At 49.0% G+C, this 20,759-nt stretch overlaps 1 protein-coding gene across 50 annotated transcripts in view; it reads right to left on the bottom strand.

Annotated features, from left to right (window-relative positions):
• Positions 1-214: 214 nt before the first annotated feature.
• LOC100404408 (uncharacterized) overlaps positions 215-20,759 on the bottom strand; it is an 83,258-nt gene continuing 62,713 nt past the window's right edge. For 47 of the 50 annotated variants that reach the window (XM_078350078.1, XM_078350101.1, XM_078350106.1 and 44 more), the window contains 7 exons: positions 20,661-20,682; positions 15,922-16,001; positions 15,436-15,460; positions 15,107-15,154; positions 13,498-13,535; positions 12,612-12,645; positions 215-11,166 (listed from right to left, as the gene is read on the bottom strand). The gene's annotated coding sequence lies outside the window, so the exon portion shown is untranslated. The other 3 variants (XM_078350114.1, XM_078350113.1, XM_078350115.1) reach the window with 3 other exon arrangements.

The following is a 20,759-nucleotide window of genomic DNA, read 5'->3' as shown; positions in this document are numbered from 1 at the left end:
ATATATGCATATGTGTATATATATATATATACACACACACAAACTATATACTTAACTGTATACACATGTATGTGCATGTATATACAACTGTGCATGTATATACATACACACATATGTATATAGTTGTATATATACATATACACACATATATGTTCATATACAAAACATTTGAATAATATCTCAAAGTTCTGTTAAAAACATGAATGGCTTAATATTCTAGTGCTAAATAAGGGATGGCTTTATTTAAAACAGTTTCCATTAGATTCCAGTAGAGAGGGGAGAGTCGCTCCTTTAAATGGAAGCCTCTGGAACCTGGAGAAAGCAATGGTGAAGTGGGCAACCTTCCTGCAGAGCTACCAGAGGCATGCATGGAGCCCCAGCAGTGGATGATGCCCCAGGCGTGGATAATGCCCCAGGTGTAAATGATCCCCACCTGTGGATGATGCCTCAGGTGTGGATGATGTTCCAGGCGTGGATGATGTTCCAGGCGTAGATGATGCCACAGCAGTGGATGATGCCCTAGGGGTGGATGATATCCCAGCAGTGGATGATGCACCAGCAGTGGATGACGTCCCAGGTGTCGATGATTCCCCAGCAGTGGATGATGTCCCAGGCGTGGATGATGCCCCAGGTGTGGATGATGCTCCAGGCGTGGATGATGCCACAGCAGTGGATGATGCCCCAGGGTTGGATAATGCCCCAGCAGTGGATGATACCCCAGGCGTGGATGATGTCCCAGCAGTGGATGATGCCCCAGGCGTGGATGATGCCACAGAAGTGGATGCTGTCCCAGCAGTGGATGATGCCCCAGGCGTGGATGATGCCCAAGGTGTGGATGATGTCCCAGGCGTGGATGATACCCGAAACGTGGATGATGTCCCAGCAGTGGATGATGGCCCAGGCATGGATGATGCCCCAGGAGTGGATGATGCCCCAGCAATGGATGCCTAAGGTGTAGATGATGTCCCAGCAGTGGATGATGCCCCAGGCATGGATGATGCCCCAGGCGTAAATGTCCCAGCAGTGAATGATATCCCAGCAGTGGATGATGCCCCAGGTGTGGATGATGCCCCAGGCGTGGATGTCCCAGCAGTGGATGATGCCCCAGGCGTGGATGATGCCACAGCTGTGGATGATGTCCCAGCAGTGGATGATTCCCCAGGTATGGAAGATGCTCCAAGGCATAAATGATGCACATCTATGGATGATGCCCCAGGCGTGGATGATGCCACAGCAGTGGATGATGTGCCAGGCATAAATGTCCCAGCAGTGGATGATGTTCCAGGCATGGATGATCTCCCAGCAGTGGATGATGCCCCAGGCGTGGATGATGCCCCAGGTGTCGATGATGTTCCAGGCATGGATGATGCCCAGGTGTGAATGCCACAGCAGTGGATAATGCCCCAGGTGTGGAAGATGCTCCAGGCATAAATGATGCCTATCTATGGATGATGCCCCAGGCGTGGATGATGCCACAGCAGTGGATGATGTCCCAGCAGTGGATGATGTCCCAGCAGTTGATGATGTTCCAGCAGTGGATGATGCCCCAGGTGTGGATGATGCTCCAGGCATGGATGATGCCACAGCAGTGGATGATGCCCCAGGGATGGATAATGCCCAAGCAGTAAATGATACCCCAGGTGTAGATGATGACCCAGCAGTGGATGATGCCCCAGCAGTGGATGATGCCCCAGACGTAAATGTCCCAGCACTGGATGATGCCCCAGGTGTGGGTGATGCTCCAGGTGTGGATGTCCCAGCAGTGGATGATGTCCCAGCAGTGGATGATGTTCCAGGCATGGATGGTGTCCCACCAGTGGATGATTTCCCAGCAGTGGATGATGCCTCAGGCGTGGATGATGCCACAGCAGTGGATGATGCCCCAGGTGTGGATGATGCCACAGAAGTGGATGATGTCCCAGCAGTGGATGATGCCCCAGGCATAAATGTCCCAGCAGTGGATGCCCCAGGCATAAATGTCCCAGCAGTGGATGATGCCCCAGGCATGGATGATGTCCCAGGTGTGGAAGATGCCCCAGGCATAAATGATGCCCAGCTATGGATGATGCCCCAGGCGTGGATGATGCTCCAGGTGTGAATGATGCCACAGCAGTGGATGATGTCCCAGCAGTGGATGATGCCCCAGGTGTGGATGATGTCCCACAAGTGGATGATGCCCCAAGCGTGGATGTCCCAGCAGTGGATGATGCCCCAGGTATGGAAGATGCTCCAGGCATAAATGATGCCCATCTATGGATGATGCCCCAGGCGTGGATGATGCCACAGCAGTGGATGATGCCCCAGCAGTGGATGATGCCCCAGGTGTGGAAGATGCCCCAGGCATAAATGATGCCCATCTATGGATGATGCCCCAGGCGTGGATGATGCCACAGCAGTGGATGATGCTCCAGGCGTGGATGATGTCCCAGGCATAAATGTCTCAGCAGTAGATGATGTCCCAGCAGTGGATGATGCCCCAGGCGTGGATGATGTCCCACCAGTGGATAATACCCCAGGCATGGATGTCCCAGCAGTGGATGATGCCCCAGGTATGGAAGATGCTCCAGGCATAAATGATGCCCATCTATGGATGATGCCCCAGGCGTGGATGATGCCACAGCAGTGGATGATATCCCAGCAGTGGATGATGCCCCAGGTGTGGATAATGCTCTGGGCGTGGATGACGCCACAGCAGATGATGCCCCAGGGATGGATAATGCCCCAGCAGTGGGTGATACCCCAAACGTGGATGATGTCCCAGCAGTGGATGATGGCCCAGGCATGGATGATGCCCCAGGAGTGGATGATGCCCCAGCAATGGATGCCTAAGGCATAGATGATGTCCCAGCATTGGATGATGCCCCAGGCATGGATGATGCCCCAGGTGTAAACGTCCCAGCAGTGGATGATGCCCCAGGTGTGGATGATGCCACAGGTGTGGATGTCCCAGCAGTGGATGATGTTCCAGGCATGGATGGTGTCCCAGAAGTGGATGATGTCCCAGCGGTGGATGATGTCCCAGCAGTGGATGATGCCCCAGGCGTGGATGATGCCACAGCAGTGGATGATGCCCCAGGCGTGGATGTCCCAGCAGTGAATGATGCCCCAGGTGTGAATGTCCCAGCAGTGGATGATGTCCCAGCAGTGGATGATGTTCCAGGCATGGATGGTGTCCCAGCAGTGGATGATGTCCCAGCGGTGGATGATGTTCTAGGCATGGATGATGTCCCAGCAGTGGATGATGCCCCAGGCATAGATGATGCCCCAGGTTTGGATGATGTTCCAGGCATAAATGATGTCCATCTATGGATGATGCCCCAGGCGTGGATGATGCCACAGAAGTGTATGATGTCCCAGCAGTGGATGATGTCCCAGCAGTGGATGATGTTCCAGGCATGGATGGTGTCCCAGCAGTGGGTGATGTCCCAGTGGTAGATGATGCCCCAGGCGTGGATGATGCCACAGCAGTGAATGATGTCCCAGCGGTGGATGATGCCCCGGCGTGGATGATGACACAGCAGTGGATGATGTCCCAGCGGTGGATGATGTCCCAGCAGTGGATGATGCCACAGCAGTGGATGATGCCACAGCAGTGGATGATGTCCCAGCAGTGGATGATGCCCCAGACGTAAATGTCCCAGCAGTGGATGATGCCCCAGGCATAAATGTCCCAGCAGTGGATGATGCCCCAGGCATGGATGATGTCCCAGGTGTGGAAGATGCCCCAGGCATAAATGATGCCCAGCTATGGATGATGCCCCAGGTGTGGATGATGCTCCAGGTGTGGATGATGTCACAGCAGTGGATGATGTCCCAGCAGTGGATGATGCCCCAGGCGTGGATGATGTCCCACTAGTGGATGATGCCCCAGGCGTGGATGTCCCAGCAGTGGATGATGCTCCAGGTATGGAAGATGCTCCAGGCATAAATGATGCCCATCTATGGATGATGCCCCAGGCGTGGATGATGCCACAGCAGTGGATGATGCCCCAGGCGTGGATGATGCCACAGCAGTCGAGGATGTCCCAGCAGTGGATGATGTCTCAGCAGTGGATGATGCCCCAGCAGTGGATGATGCCCCAGGTGTGGAAGATGCCCCAGGCATAAATGATGCCCATCTATGGATGATGCCCCAGGCGTGGATGATGCCACAGCAGTGGATGATGTCCCAGCAGTGGATGATGCCCCAGGCGTGGATGATGTCCCAGCAGTGGATGATGATCCAGGCATGGATGATGTCCCAGCAGTAAATGATGTCACAGGAGTGAATGATGCCACAGCACTGGATGATGTCCCACCAGTGGATGATGCCCCAGGTGTGGATGATGCCCCAGCTGTCGATGTCCTAGCAGTGGATGATGTCCCAGCAGTGGATGACGTTCCAGGCATGGATGATGCCACAGCAGTGGATGGTGTCCCAGGTGTGGATGGTGTCCCAGCAGTGGATGATGCCCCAGGCGTGGATGATGTCCCACCAGTGGATGATGCCCCAGGCGTGGATGTCTCAGCAGTGGATGATGCCCCAGGTATGGAAGATGCTCCAGGCATAAATGATGCCCATCTATGGGTGATGCCCCAGGTGTGGATAATGCCACAGCAGTGGATGATATTCCAGCAGTGGATGATGCCCCAGGTGTGGATGATGCTCTGGGCGTGGATGACGCCACAGCAGATGATACCCCAGGGATGGATAATGCCCCAGCAGTGGGTGATACCCCAAACGTGGATGATGTCCCAGCAGTGGATGATGGCCCAGGCATGGATGATGCCCCAGGAGTGGATGATGCCCCAGCAATGGATGCCGAAGGCATAGATGATGTCCCAGCAGTGGATGATGCCACAGGCGTGGATGATGCCACAGAAGTGGATGATGTCCCAGCAGTGGATGATGCCCCAGGCATAAATGTCCCAGCAGTGGATGCCCCAGGCATAAATGTCCCAGCAGTGGATGATGCCCCAGGCATGGATGATGTCCCAGGTGTGGAAGATGCCCCAGGCATAAATGATGCCCATCTATGGATGATGCCCCAGGCATGGATGATGCTCCAGGTGTGGATGATGCCACAGCAGTGGATGATGTCCCAGCAGTGGATGATGACCCAGGCGTGGATGATGTCCCACTAGTGGATGATGCCCCAGGCATGGATGTCCCAGCAGTGGATGATGCCCCAGGTATGGAAGATGCTCCAGGCATAAATGATGCCCATCTATGGATGATGCCCCAGGCGTGGATGATGCCACAGCAGTGGATGATGTCCCAGCAGTGGATGATGTCCCAGAAGTGGATGATGCCCCAAGCAGGGATGATGTCTCAGCAGTGGATGATGCCCCAGGTGTGGAAGATGCCCCAGGCATAAATGATGCTCATCTATGGATGATGCCCCAGGCGTGGATGATGCCACGGCAGTGGATGATGTCCCAGCAGTGGATGATGCCCCAGGCATGGATGGTGTCCCAGCAGTGGATGATGTCCCAGCAGTGGATGATGTCCCAGGCGTAAATGTCCCAGCAGTGGATGTCCCAGCAGTGGATGATGTACCAGGCATGGATGATGTTCCAGCAGTGAATGATGTCACAGGCGTGAATGATGCCACAGCAGTGGATGATGTCCCACCAGTGGATAATGCCCCAGGTGTGGATGATGCCCCAGGCGTGGATGTCCCAGCAGTGGATGATGTCCCAGCAGTGGATGACGTTCCAGGCATGGATGATGCCACAGCAGTGGATGATGCCCCAGGTGTGGATGATGCCCCAGGTGTGGATGATGTCCCAGGTGTGGATGATGTCCCAGGTGTGGATGGTATCCCAGCAGTGGATGATGCCCCAGGCGTGGATGATGTCCCACCAGTGGATGATGCCCCAGGCGTGGATGTCCCAGCATTGGATGATGCCCCAGGTATGGAAGATGCTCCAGGCATAAATGATGCCCATCTATGGATGATGCCCCAGGTGTGGATGATGCCACAGCAGTGGATGATGTCCCAGCAGTGGATGATGTCCCAGCAGTCGATGATGTTCCAGCAGTGGATGATGCCCCAGGTGTGGATGATGCTCTAGGCGTGGATGATGCCACAGCAGTGGATGATGCCCCAGGGATGGATAATGCCCAAGCAGTAAATGATACCCCAGGCGTGGATGATGTCCCAGCAGTGGATGATGCCCCAGGCGTGGATGATGTCCCAGCAGTGGATGATGTCCCAGCAGTGGATGATGCCCCAGGCATAAATGTCCCAGCAGTGGATGATGTCCCAGAAGTGGATGATGTCCCAGCAGTAGATGATGCCCCAGGCGTGGATGATGCTCTAGGAGTGGATGATGCCACAGCAGTGGATGATGCCCCAGGCGTGGATTATGTCCCAGGCATAAATGATGTCCCAGAAGTGGATGATGCCCCAGGCGTGGATGATGTCCCAGCAGTGGATGATGCCCCAGGAGTGGATGATGCCCCAGGTGTGGATGATGCCACAGCAGTGGATGATGCCCCAGGTGTGGATGATGCCCCAGGCATGGATGTCCCAGCAGTGGATGTCATCCCAGCAGTGGATGACGTCCCAGCAGTGGATGACGTCCCAGCAGTGGATGACGTTCCAGGCATGCATGATGCCACAGCAGTGGATGATGCCCCAGGTGTGGATGATGTCACAGGTGTGGATGATGTCCCAGGTGGGGATGATATCCCAGCAGTGGATGATGTCACAGGCGTGAATGATGCCACAGCAGTGGATGATGTCCCACCAGTGGATGATGCCCAAGGTGTGGATGATGCCCCAGGCGTGGATGTCCCAGCAGTGGATGATGTCCCAGCAGTGGATGACGTTCCAGGCATGGATTATGCCACAGCAGTGGGTGATGTCCCAGCAGTGGATGATGTCCCAGCAGTCGATGATGTTCCAGCAGTGGATGATGCCCCAGGTGTGGATGATGCTCCAGGTGTGGATGATGCCACAGCAGTGGATGATGCCCCAGGGATGGATAATGCCCAAGCAGTAAATGATACCCCAGGCGTGGATGATGTCCCAGCAGTGGATAATGCCCCATGCATGGATGATGTCCCAGCAGTGGATGATGTCCCAGCAGTGGATGATGCCCCAGGTGTAAATGTCCCAGCACTGGATGATGTCCCAGCAGTGGATGGTGCCCCAGGCATGGATGATGCTCCAGGTGTGGATGTCCCAGCAGTGGATGATGTCCAGCAGTGGATGATGTTCCAGGCATGGATGGTGTCCCAGCAGTGGATGATGTTCCAGGCATGGATGGTGTCCCAGCAGTGGATGATGTCCCAGCAGTGGATGATGCCCCAGGCATGGATGATGCCACAGCAGTGGATGATGCCACAGCAGTGGATGATGCCCCAGGCGTGGATGATGCCACAGAAGTGGATGATGTCCCAGCAGTGGATGATGCCCCAGGCATAAATGTCCCAGCAGTGGATGCCCCAGGCATAAATGTCCCAGCAGTGGATGATGCCCCAGGCATGGATGATGTCCCAGGTGTGGAAGATGCCCCAGGCATAAATGATGCCCAGCTATGGATGATGCCCCAGGTGTGGATGATGCTCCAGGTGTGGATGATGTCACAGCAGTGGATGATGTCCCAGCAGTGGATGATGCCCCAGGCGTGGATGATGTCCCACTAGTGGATGATGCCCCAAGCGTGGATGTCCCAGCAGTGGATGATGCTCCAGGTATGGAAGATGCTCCAGGCATAAATGATGCCCATCTATGGATGATGCCCCAGGCGTGGATGATGCCACAGCAGTGGATGATGCCCCAGGCGTGGATGATGCCACAGCAGTCGAGGATGTCCCAGCAGTGGATGATGTCTCAGCAGTGGATGATGCCCCAGCAGTGGATGATGCCCCAGGTGTGGAAGATGCCCCAGGCATAAATGATGCCCATCTATGGATGATGCCCCAGGCGTGGATGATGCCACAGCAGTGGATGATGTCCCAGCAGTGGATGATGCCCCAGGCGTGGATGATGTCCCAGCAGTGGATGATGATCCAGGCATGGATGATGTCCCAGCAGTAAATGATGTCACAGGAGTGAATGATGCCACAGCACTGGATGATGTCCCACCAGTGGATGATGCCCCAGGTGTGGATGATGCCCCAGCTGTCGATGTCCTAGCAGTGGATGATGTCCCAGCAGTGGATGACGTTCCAGGCATGGATGATGCCACAGCAGTGGATGGTGTCCCAGGTGTGGATGGTGTCCCAGCAGTGGATGATGCCCCAGGCGTGGATGATGTCCCACCAGTGGATGATGCCCCAGGCGTGGATGTCTCAGCAGTGGATGATGCCCCAGGTATGGAAGATGCTCCAGGCATAAATGATGCCCATCTATGGGTGATGCCCCAGGTGTGGATAATGCCACAGCAGTGGATGATATTCCAGCAGTGGATGATGCCCCAGGTGTGGATGATGCTCTGGGCGTGGATGACGCCACAGCAGATGATACCCCAGGGATGGATAATGCCCCAGCAGTGGGTGATACCCCAAACGTGGATGATGTCCCAGCAGTGGATGATGGCCCAGGCATGGATGATGCCCCAGGAGTGGATGATGCCCCAGCAATGGATGCCGAAGGCATAGATGATGTCCCAGCAGTGGATGATGCCACAGGTGTGGATGATGCCACAGGTGTGGATGTCCCAGCAGTGGATGATGTTCCAGCAGTGGATGATGTTCCAGGCATGGATGGTGTCCCAGCAGTGGATGATGTCCCAGGGGTGGATGATGTCCCAGCAGTGGATGATGCCCCAGGCGTGGATGATGCCACAGCAGTGGATGATGACCCAGGCGTGGATGTTTCAGGAGTGGATGATGTCCCAGGTATGGAAGATGCTCCAGGCATAAATGATGCCCATCTATGGATGATGCCCCAGGCGTGGATGATGCCACAGCAGTGGGTGATGTGCCAGGCATAAATGTCCCAGCAGTGGATGTCCCAGCGGTGGATGATGTTCCAGCAGTGGATGATGCCCCAGGCGTAAATGTCCCAGCAGTGGATGATGCCCCAGGCATGGATGATGTCCCAGGTGTGGAAGATGCCCCAGGCATAAATGATGCCCATCTATGGATGATGCCCCAGGTGTGGATGATGCTTCAGCTGTGGATGATGCCCATCTATGGATGATGCCCCAGGCATGGATGATGCCACAGCAGTGGATGATGTCCCAGCAGTGGATGATGCCCCAGGCACGGATGATGTCCCAGCGGTGGATGATGCCCCAGGCGTGGATGATGCCCCAGGCATGGATGATGTCCCAATAGTGGATGATTTCCTAGGCATAAATGTCTCAGCAGTGGATGATGTCCCAGCAGTGGATGATGTTCCAGGCATGGATGATGTCCCAGCAGTGGATGATGCCACAGCAGTGGATGATGTCCAACCAGTGGATGATGCCCCAGGTGTGGATGATGCCCCAGGCGTGGATGTCCCAGCAGTGGATGATGTCCCAGCAGTGGATGATGTCCCAGCAGTCGATGATGTTCCAGCAGTGGATGATGCCGCAGGTGTGGATGATGCTCCAGGCGTGGATGATGCCACAGCAGTGGATGATGCCCCAGGAATGGATAATGCCCAAGCAGTAAATGATACCCCAGGCGTGGATGATATCCCAGCAGTCGATGATGCCCCAGGCATGGATGATGTCCCAGCAGTGGATGATGCCCCAGGCGTCAATGTCCCAGCAGTGGATGATGTCCCAGCAGTGGATGATGCCCCAGGCCTGGATGATGCTCTAGGTGTGGATGATGCCACAGCAGTGGATGATGCCCCAGGCGTGGATGATGTCCCAGGCATAAATGATGTCCCAGCAGTGGATGATGCCCCAGGCATGGATGATGTCCCAGCAGTAAATGATGTCCCAGCAGTGGATGATGCCCCAGGCGTGGATGATGCCCCAGGTGTGGATGATGCCACAGCAGTGGATGATGCCCCAGGTGTGGATGATGCCCCGGGTGTGGATGTCCCAGCAGTGGATGTCGTCCCAGCAGTGGATGACGTCCCAGCAGTGGATGACGTCCCAGCAGTGGATGACGTTCCAGGCATGCATGATGCCACAGCAGTGGATGATGCCCCAGGTGTGGATGATGTCCCAGGTGTGGATGATGTCCCAGCAGTGGATGATGCCCCAGGTATGGAAGATGCTCCAGGCATAAATGATGCCCATCTATGGATGATGCCCCAGGCGTGGATGATGCTACAACAGTGGATGATGTACCAGCAGTCGATGATGTCCCAGCAGTGGATGATGCCCCAGGTGTGGATGATGCTCTGGTTGTGGATGATGCCACAGCAGATGATGCCACAGGGATGGATAATGCCCCAGCAGTGGATGATACCCCAAACGTGGATGATGTCCCAGCAGTGGATGATGGCCGAGGCATCAATGATGCCCCAGGAGTGGATGAAGCCCCAGCAATGGATGATGCCTGAGGCATAGATGATGTCCCAGCAGTGGATGATGCCCCAGCAGTGGATGAAGTTTCAGGCATGGATGATGCCACAGCAGTGGATGATGTCCCAGCAGTCAATGATGTTCCAGCAGTGGATGATGCCCCAGGTGTGGATGATGCTTCAGGTGTGGATGTCCCAGCAGTAGATGATGTCCCAGCAGTTGATGATGTTCCAGCAGTGGATGATGCCCCAGGTGTGGATGATGCTCCAGGCGTGGATGATGCCACAGCAGTGGATGATGCCCCAGGGATGGATAATGCCCCAGCAGTGGATGTTACCCCAGGCGTGGATGATGTCCCAGCAGTGGATGATGTCCCAGCAGTGGATGATGTCCCAGCAGTGGATGATGTTCCAGCAGTGGATGATGCCACAGTAGTGGATGATGTCCCAGCAGTTGATGATGCCCCAGGTGTGGATGATGCCCCAGGTGTGGATGATGTCCCAGCAGTGGATGATGCCCCAGGCATGGATGATGTCCCAGCAGTGGATGATGCCCCAGGCGTGGATGATGTCCCAGCAGTGGATGATGCCCCAGGCGTGGATGATGCCCCAGGTGTGGATGATGTCCCAGCAGTGGATGATGCCCCAGGCGTGGATGATGCCCATCTGTGAATGTCCCTGATGTCTCAGCCATGGATGATTATTCAGCTGTGGATGATGCCCCAGCCATGGATAAAAGCCAACAGTTGTTTTCAAGAAAAGTCTAGTACACAAGTCATTAATGAGATTTATCAAGGAAAAACGGAAATCACAAAATTAATATCAGAAATTAATAGGAACACATAACCACAGAGAGAGCAGAGATTACAAAACAATGAGTGGACATTATGAATACATAACTTGTTTTAAAGCAACGTTTTGTTTCACTTTGGCTGGTGTTCATGTGCTGCAGTAGCCAGCCAATAGTGGGAGTCTCCTCATGGAGGAGGCTTGGGTTGAGGCTGAGGGCCTTTAACCCGCATGCACAAGAGAGTTGCCATGAGGGGATGGAAACCAGGCTACAAACCAAGTGTTGCACAGAGTTCCTACCTGTCCCTCTCCCTCACCATTTTCAGCTGGCCGGGTTTGAGCATTTTAGGGCTTGGGAAGATATTACTACATCTACTAAAAATCATCACGGATCCTTATGTGCTTTGGCCAGCTGCTGAGCAAATTAACTTCACACCTGAAGTGGGCCGCACTGGCCTGTGCGGTCCCCCACTCCTCTTAGAATTTGTGAGCTTGGGGCCTGCTGGAGGGTGGACGGTGGGAGGAGGGGGAAGATCAGGAAAATAACTGATATTAAGCTGAATACGTGGATGATGAAATCACCTGCACAACAAATGCTTCATGACACACGTTTACGCATGTACCAAACCTGCTCATCCCGCACAGGTTCCCCTGAACTTAAAAATTAAACAAAAAAGGACCTGTGAGCCGACCCAAACAAACATCTTTGTGCTTTTCAAACTGATGACTACGCCGGTCTGTGGGGAGATGTACCTGTAACTGCCCTGGGTTGTGTGACCATGGAGGCCACTTTATAACGATGGGCAGTGTCTGGGAATTCCTTAGGGCTTAAACACGAATGCTGGACTCCCTGCATGGTGGTCGACACCCCATGACTGAGAGCATACCAGTAGTTGCCAGTGTCAGCACTGGCCTAGACTCCTGGGTTTGTGTTTTCACTTTTTCATTCAGGAACTCAGGAGCTGGGGCCAACTCCTGGCCCTTCAGGTTCTCCACCTGAGCTGTGAGGATAATAAACCAGACCCAGGGATGGCTCTGGTGAGGGTGGAGGAGTCACTGTACAGACAGAGTAGAGTGGGGCTGGATTTTATTCTTTAAAAGTAGACACTGGAGAACGGGCTGTGTAAATGGGAAATCTCTCCTGAGAAAACACACAGCCTCACCTGCACAGAAGCACACACGTTCACATCACATGATGCAGCCTCACACAAGACACCACCAATCCTAGAGCACCCAACTCAGTACCAGCCAAAAGGGAGCACAGATGCTGCCTCAAAATTTGGCCATGATTTTTCCCCGGGGAACTCAGGTTTCTAAAAAACACTTTCACTATGCTTATTCCTATCACAATCCCAGAATCAGCGTGGCACTGCATATTGAAACCAGCTTTTTTCTTGACAATAATTCCAGAATACTTACCAGAGTCACACTTCAGATAAAACACCGGCACTACCTGCAACACAGAAACAAAGCTTTATGAGGGGCATGTCGTGCTGTGGACTGTTTGCAAAAGGTTCTGTTTCTCTCAATGAATACTGAAAACCTGATCACAAACTTAGTCAGCTGCTACAGTAATCAAAACAGCACGGTACTGGTACCAAAACAGAGATGTAGACCAATGGAACAGAAAAGAGGTTCATTGGACAGGACAGAATGGGAGGCCACAGAAGCCTGGGATAGATTTTATGTCCCCACAACACAGCAGTGAGCACACTTCATGGCATGCTGATGCTTACTGAATGGTACAACTGAGGACTGGGTGATTGTTTGATTGTATGTTTTTATTCCAAGAGGCTCAACAACATGCTCTATGGAAGCATGATCCTTCAAATGCACTAATCTATCCTTTCAGTAATTTTTCACTCCCTCAGCCAAGAGCTTCTCCATCTGGGTTTCTGCAACACCAATCTCAAACCCATAAAGCAATGGGTCGCAGCAACCCCGCTAAGCTCACACGCCCAGCTGTGGAAGCAAACTTCACTTTATGGCAAGTCTACTTTGCCACTACAGGCAGTGCAGCATGTTAGTTTATAGATTAGCCTTTGGTGTTAGAGAGGTCCAGCTGTGGGTGTGTCCCGTGAATAATTTACTTAACTGAGATTCACATTCCTCATCTGTATAATGAATAGAACCAAACTATGCCTCAAAGTGATTGTGATGCTTCAAAGAGGCAACATAGAAAAGTGACCACATAGTATCCAAGACTCAGATGTGTATCACTTATCCTTTACATTTTAATAACTTAAGCAGCTGTTATCAAGTACAGTCATGTGGCATAGTGACATTTTGATCCATGATTACTTACATGGCTGGGGTCAGATGGGCGTACACAAACCTACTGGCCTGCATCATTAGATTAAAACAAAATTTTTTGTTAAAAATTTTAAGTAAGATGCTATACAATTGAAAGACTAACCACAGTGATAGAAGTTTCAGGGAGAGATAAAACTAAAAGTGCACAAGGATTTGGAGAAATGTCTCCTCACATATGCTGCCACAGGAGCATGAATTAGCGACACCATTTTGAATAATATTTGTCACTATTCATGGCAATAAAAGATATGTTCCTTTCTAACAATCTACTTCACAGAAACGAGTGCCAGTATTATTCCAAAGCCGGTTACACTTACGAACATGAATGAATTTCAAATCATAATGTGAGTGAAAAGCCAGACTCCGAGAATCACATATTGACTTATTCTATGTATGACAGTCCAAACCTGGAGAGGTCTAAACAAGTCATTAGCAGTCAGAGCAGGTCCCTTAAGGAAGAAGATGAATAAAGGAGGAGGGAAATTTCAGGGAGGAACCAGGGATGTCTGCACTTGTGCCATCTCACCCTCTCAGATGTCAGGGTCCCAAAAGAGGGTGCTGGCAATATTTAGGTGGTTCAAAGGTCTCATGAAGAAAAGCAAATGACAGACAGCAGCAAACTCAGTTCTTTAATGAAGTGCTCCAGACTGGATCGAGGGTGTGCACTTAGTTTTGCATCTTATGTAAAATGAGGATCCTCCAGAGATAAAAATGTCATCCATAGCACAGCATGGACAGAATTATATGCTATCAGCACGCTTTATCCTATGGAGTTTCCTGCACACCTTTTAGCAATCTGTGAATAAAAGGTCCAGAACTTAACTTATAAATATCAGAGATATTAGAGAACAACGAAAGCCTAATTTTTGAAGACAGAAAATAGTGTAATGCCATCTTCTGTGGGAAGAAACTCTTGGTTTCCCCAAAAATTACAGAACTGGAGAAAAGAAGCCTCGTTTCAGAATCTGCGGTAGGGGTGGGAAGTGGAGGCTACAAATGTGCTCAAGGTCAGACTCCTTCTCTGCCTTCTCAGGAGACTGGAGACCTACCAGCGAGCCCAGAGTGAACATTCACTCTGCCATCCACCCCTGGGAGATCCCTTTAAACCCACAGAGAGGACAGAAACATAAACGTGCTATAACAAGTCTTAAATGTTCAGAGGGTGATTATCAATTTCCCCGTAGCACACAGCAGAGTTTTTTTCTAAGTTCAAGTAAATGCCTGTGAGAAAAATGCACCCACAGATTCCTTCCTTTCCTTACAGATGACACTCAATGCCCAGCCCTACATCCCTTGTGCATAATCCCAAGGAGTGCTGATTAATCCGAGCCAAAGGTTTTGATGTTTCACTGGGCAGAAAAGAGCAGGCGTACTGCAGAGATCATCTCTAATGAACACAGCACCCTCACAGCCCAGAGACACAGTTCCTACCTTCATGACGACAAACTTTGAAAAGAGCAAACCAAACCTCACACACATTTTCATTTTCTTTCTGATTTCATACCCCCTGCTTCAGCCCCTCAAGCAGCGGGGATAACCTGAAGGCAAAGATTCTTAGGAACCCTTTCACATTAGGTCCTACCTGGAAAGTAGTTCCCTACCTTGGGGTATGCCTTTGATGACTTTGAAGATGCTCCACAGAAGCCAGTCTTTAGAAAAAATAACATCAGGACAAGTCATTAGAAAGAGTGACTCACCCACTCCTCTTCCAGCAGCTAAAGCCACGCGGCCTCACACATCATTCCCTGGTCTTTGTTCTGAGTTGATAAACCTTCCTACAGCCTCTCTGGCTGGAGTTCTGTATTGGCCAAATCACTTCCTCTCAGGAGACCCCCCAATCCTCCTTCCCAGCAGGATCCCAGAATCAGGTTTCTATACACTCAAGCGGCAAGTTGGTCCCTCATGATGTGAGCTACTTCATGGTACTTACTTTTCATCCTTTGCTGGATTGTTCTCTGCAATTATACAAAAGAAAACATTATGAGGCTGAGACTCTGTGGTGCACCTCACATAGATCTGTTATTGCCTTGGCAAGGGTAGAAAACAAGAAGTGGCACAGCGGCTGAGCCATAGGTCAACATCCTCAAAACCATGAGGATGCTTATGGAAAAATAAGGTCTTCATTCACAGAATTCATCTTTAAAGTTGATTTAATGGGCAAATACACAATGCTTAATCCAAGGAGGAAAACATGTTGAGGAAAGTACCTCTGCATTACAGCCGATAATGGATGCTGTCATTTGAAAACCTCCCAGTGTATTGTGTGTTAGTTGGGAAGACATTCCCACTGAATTTCACCCCCACAAAGAGAATTGCATATGCTGTACATAATGTACATTTTCAGATTTTCATATCCAGATTGAGAAGAAATCACAAAAGCAAAATTTCTTTAGAAGACAAAGAAAAGGAGTCTTACATAGAGGTTTTCCTCCTGCAGATCTTCTTCCTCTGTCCAGGGTCTGAGTCCGACCATGCTGACCTGGTCATCTGAAGACACTGGAAGTACACAGAGGAAAGCTCAGTACCCTGGTGGTTGGTGGCTGTGAGTTACTCAGGGAGATTTGCTGAATGTGGGGTATGGAGGTGGGTGATTATCAAGCATGGACTGAGTTGCTGCTGGGCTGTCCCCCTGGGTGGAAGAGGGCTGGCGAGGGAGGGCAGCGGGAAAGAGATGAGACATGGAAGTCTCCGCCTCATACTAGAGACATCATGCAGCAACACAGAAGAGTCAACAGAAAAGGGAAACTCAAATGCACACTAAGGTTCAATGGAAGAGTGCCTTTCTGTCTCTCACACATTTTGAAGCTCTTTTAAACAAACAGCATATTCAAGACTACACCAGTACTCTAGGACCCAATCATGCTGGTGCTACATTTAGCATCAGTTTTAAAGATGCATAATAAAAACCTGGGTCTACCCAGCCCCTTATCTGAACCCACTTTCTTCTATTGATTCCAGGTTTTTAAACTCAACCAATTGACAATCAAAAAATCTTGAAATCTTCCTTATGACCTGGAGCCCCAAACTTCTCCCACTTTCTGTTGTCCCGTCTTTCTCAATGGAAGAAATTGACATCTTGCATGCATTAATTGATGTCTTATGTCTCCCTAAAACATGTAAAAACCAAACTGTAGCCCGATCACCTTGGATATGTGTACTCAAGACCTCCTGGGGCTGTGTCACTAGCATGTCCTTAACCTTGGCAAATTAAACTTCTAAGTTGATTGAGACTGGTTTTAGATAATCTTTTGGTTTGCAATGTATAATCATAGTGAGGTTTATTTTTTAGAAGAGGACACTAGGGATTTATTATGTCAAACAGAAGTAACAATAAATGTTTATGTGATTTATGTCCCAAGAACATTTTTCCATTTATGGATTCACATGAAGGGAAATAGCTGTCGCTGCAGTTCTGTTTTTTAGAATTTTCAATCCTTGAATAAAAGCTAAGTTGATCAGACAGATGGATTCAATTCTAGGCAAAACAGTCTATTTTAGTTACGTACTGAACTTTTGTTATAGTCAATGATGGAAGAATTGGAAACATTGAAATTATATTCTATAAAACAACTGGTGTTAATCACACGAATAGTTCCTTCTTCAGTCCACCTTTCCTTTGTCATGGAGGTGCAGTAATTGCCTATGGAGGATACCTATGCTTCTTTTCTGTCTTGTCATTGTGTCTAATGAATGTAGTTTGCAGAATTTGATCATTTCTAGGTCTTGTGGTGATAAAAGTTTTCAGCTATCTCAAAAATATCCCATTCATCTTATTTGTTTGGGGCCAACTGCTGAGGAATGTCCCCAGCACTGAAAGGAGTTTCTCAATATTTCTAAGTACCACTTCCTAATATTCAGAACTTGCACTTGACCCTGTTGTCAGGGGTATCTAAGGCAGCTCTGTAGTATTCACACCAATGGCCATGCCATATCCTGCAGTTACAATCACTGTTGTCTGCCCTAAGCCACGTGACTGCTGCAGCCATCTTGGAATCATAGGCAGTGTTTGGGATCTCTGTAGACTCATGTGTGAGGGAACCAACTTACAGCTACCCATGATGGTAGGGTTGAGAGCCATCCTCCTCAGGGTAATAACTGCAGTTTGACAATTCATTATCAATTCAGCTTTAGAGCTATAACCCTAGGTTCATATCTTGCCTCCTTCCTTTAGGGGCTTAAAAGCATGGGCACATTCATTAGCCCTTCGGTTTCTCCATCCAAGGAGTGTGTGGATAGTAAACAATCACTGTTTAGGTGAGCTCTGTAGTGAGGAGTGAATGGGTTTATTAAAATAAACTGTGTATTGTGGATAGTAAACAATCACTGTTTAGGTGAGCTCTGTAGTGAGGAGTGAATGGGTTTATTAAAATAAACTGTGTATTGTAGATCTTCAGAATGGTCAATTAAAAAAGAACTGACTTGCTTGATATCTCAAAGCTTAACACATTCCAGACCTGCATGCATACCCAAGAGATAAGGTCCCAAGTCAGGGGTGATGCCATAATGCACAACTGCTCTGTCCAAAAATAGTCATTTCAACTTAACTCTAACCTTGAGACAAAAGAATGAGATATGAGTATCAAAAATGCTTTTGGTGACATCCGATTCCACACAGTAGCTACATCTGAATAAAAGAAAATTTAAGTGCATGCTGTCTACAAAATGAGTCAGTGACCTGATGAAAAATCAACAGAGACCTCGTCAAATGGAATGAACATCAGTTTACTTGGGGAGGAGAATTATCTACCATATTGGAAGATTCCAAGTATGTGATATCATATCCTGTATGATTTATTTCTCTTAAATGTAAAGTGGCTCAAACTGAGGCTGTTGCCAAGTTATGGAGATGACTGTGGCTTGGCCTTGGCAAAGTGCTCTGGATAGTGTCACAAGGGACCTGATTTGTGCCTTCCTTCCTTCTGAGGAGGGTAACAGGTTGGGTGAAAGCATATTATTCATATCTCTGTACATAGGGAATTTTGAATAATCCACAAAAGTAAGTTTAAAACTGTGTTTTGGTAGGTAAACTGGCCTAGACATAGATATTATCAGTATGTATTTGGGAAAACGTGTGATATGAGTAGAAGTAACACACTCTCAAATACTGTGAACTAAATGTACATTTAGGCTGATGAAAGGAGGGAAGCCATGAAAATAGCAATATTAGGTTTCTTTCTTGTGCGTTTTCCTTCACATTTCCACATTCTGGATTCACTTCAGATTCTGAAGTCTAGAGTTTAAAAGATAATTGATGGTGGAAAGACAGAAGCACAAGAGACGTCCCTATATGCTTTCAGTCAACACGAAGAGGGAAGTCAGGTATGCAGAATCTAATCAGAAATACTGCATTTTACTTTTTGGAAAAATAATAAACATACAATAGCATGAACAAAAAATTAAAACTATAAATGATGGAATAAGTAGGTGAAGTATTTCCTGAACAACCTTACTACACCAATTGGAAGGACACCATTCAGTAGGTGAATTATGAATAGACCTTCACAGTAACAATATACATGAGAATAGAGGTATGAAGCTGAGAACTTCTTTCACATTCTGCATATGGAAAATCGGAGATAGTCTACAAGAATGCTATTCATGCTAATAAATTCATCAAAATTGCAGAGTACAAGGTTAACACTCAAATGGCAGTTGTGTTAATATGCACTCAATATCAACGATCCAATAGCAAGATTACAAATGTAATTCCATGGATAATAACTTCTGAAATCATTAGATACTTAGAATCTAACCAATAAGATTAAATACTCATAGCCTGGTAAGAACAGAATGTGACTGAAAGGAAGTAGAGAAGGTAAAAATAAATGAAAAGGCATTCGTATTCACAGACAGGAAGGCAAAAGCTGACTAATACACAATACTACAAAATGATCCAAAGACGCACAAGAACTACTATCAAACATGCACTTTTCTATGTGCAGACATAGAAAAGATAACCCAACATTTTTTTTGAATTCTTATATGTCTCAAACAATCATAATAATGTTGAAAAAGAATAACGTTGGAAGATACGCATTCATGAGATTGAAATCTATGAGGAAAAGATACAGAAATTCAGACAGCAGGGTCCTAGCATGGGGGCACCCATAAGTATTGGAGATATGGAATACAGATCCCAAAATTCAATGCATGCATACACAGCCAACTGATCTTCAACAAAGGTGCCGAGAATGCACAATGGGAAAAGGAAGACCTCTTTAACAAATGATGGTAAAACTCCATATTCTCATTTAAATAATAAAATTGAGCAGCGTGCTCAAGGGTGTACTTCTTCCTCCATTTACAAGACACTGGACCTTTGCAGTGACCCCAGAGAAAATCTTCATCGTGTCCCCCATGCCCAGAGAGAGCCCTGGATATCAGGAGTAAACAGCAAGGACAGACAAATGAATGTGCTGCCATGAAACCTAACAGTTCAGAAGGTGAGGATCAGTTCGTCCCAAGTATCTGGGCACACTGTGGAAGACTTGTTGTCTCCAGGATTAAGTAACTGCCATGACAGAACTGTGTCCCAAACCAAAGGCTTTAACATTTTGCAGTGGCAGAGGCAGAAAAGAGGTATCCTCAGAAAGACCTTCTTCAAATAATAAAGCAAGAACAGGGGACACACAAGAAAAGAAGAAAAAAAAGAGGTGATCACCGACAGGGTACTCACACTTCTCACCACTATGACATTAAACTCTGACAAGAACAAACTTCATCCATGTTTTCTTTTTCTTCTCTTTCTACATGCTCGCTCACCCTCCCAAACAGTAGGCAGAAGCTGAAGGCTCCTAGGAACCTGCTTTATTAGATTCCACCTGTAATCTTGTTGCCTACCTGGAAAGGTGTCTTCTTCGCTGTTGAGATTTTCCAGAATCCACTCTTTAGAACCACCAACAGCAGAGTAAGTCAGAGAGAGGTGCACTCACTTATACTCCAGCTGAAGCCACGTCGGCTCACATAACATCCCCTGGCTGGTCCTCTGGGTTCATATGCATTCATACAGTCCCTCTGATCATAGTTATACATTTGCAAAATTATTTGCTCTCACTAGACCCCCAATATTCTTTAACCAGAACCCAGCATCAGGTTTCTATATATTAAAACCAGCAAGTTTGTTCCACAACAAGTGAGCTACTTCAGGGTACGTACCGCAAACAGTGAGTGATGAACTCTGTAATTAGACAAAACAAGATGCTATGAGAATCAGATGAATTCTTCTGCACCCCCGCCCCCACCCCCACAGATCTG

The sequence above is a fragment of the Callithrix jacchus genome, chromosome 15, assembly GCF_049354715.1.
Source record: "Callithrix jacchus isolate 240 chromosome 15, calJac240_pri, whole genome shotgun sequence".
NCBI classification, from domain to species: domain Eukaryota; kingdom Metazoa; phylum Chordata; class Mammalia; order Primates; family Cebidae; genus Callithrix; species Callithrix jacchus.
The sequence above is the reverse complement of the archived record's forward strand: the minus strand, read 5'-3'. Positions and strand labels throughout refer to the sequence as shown.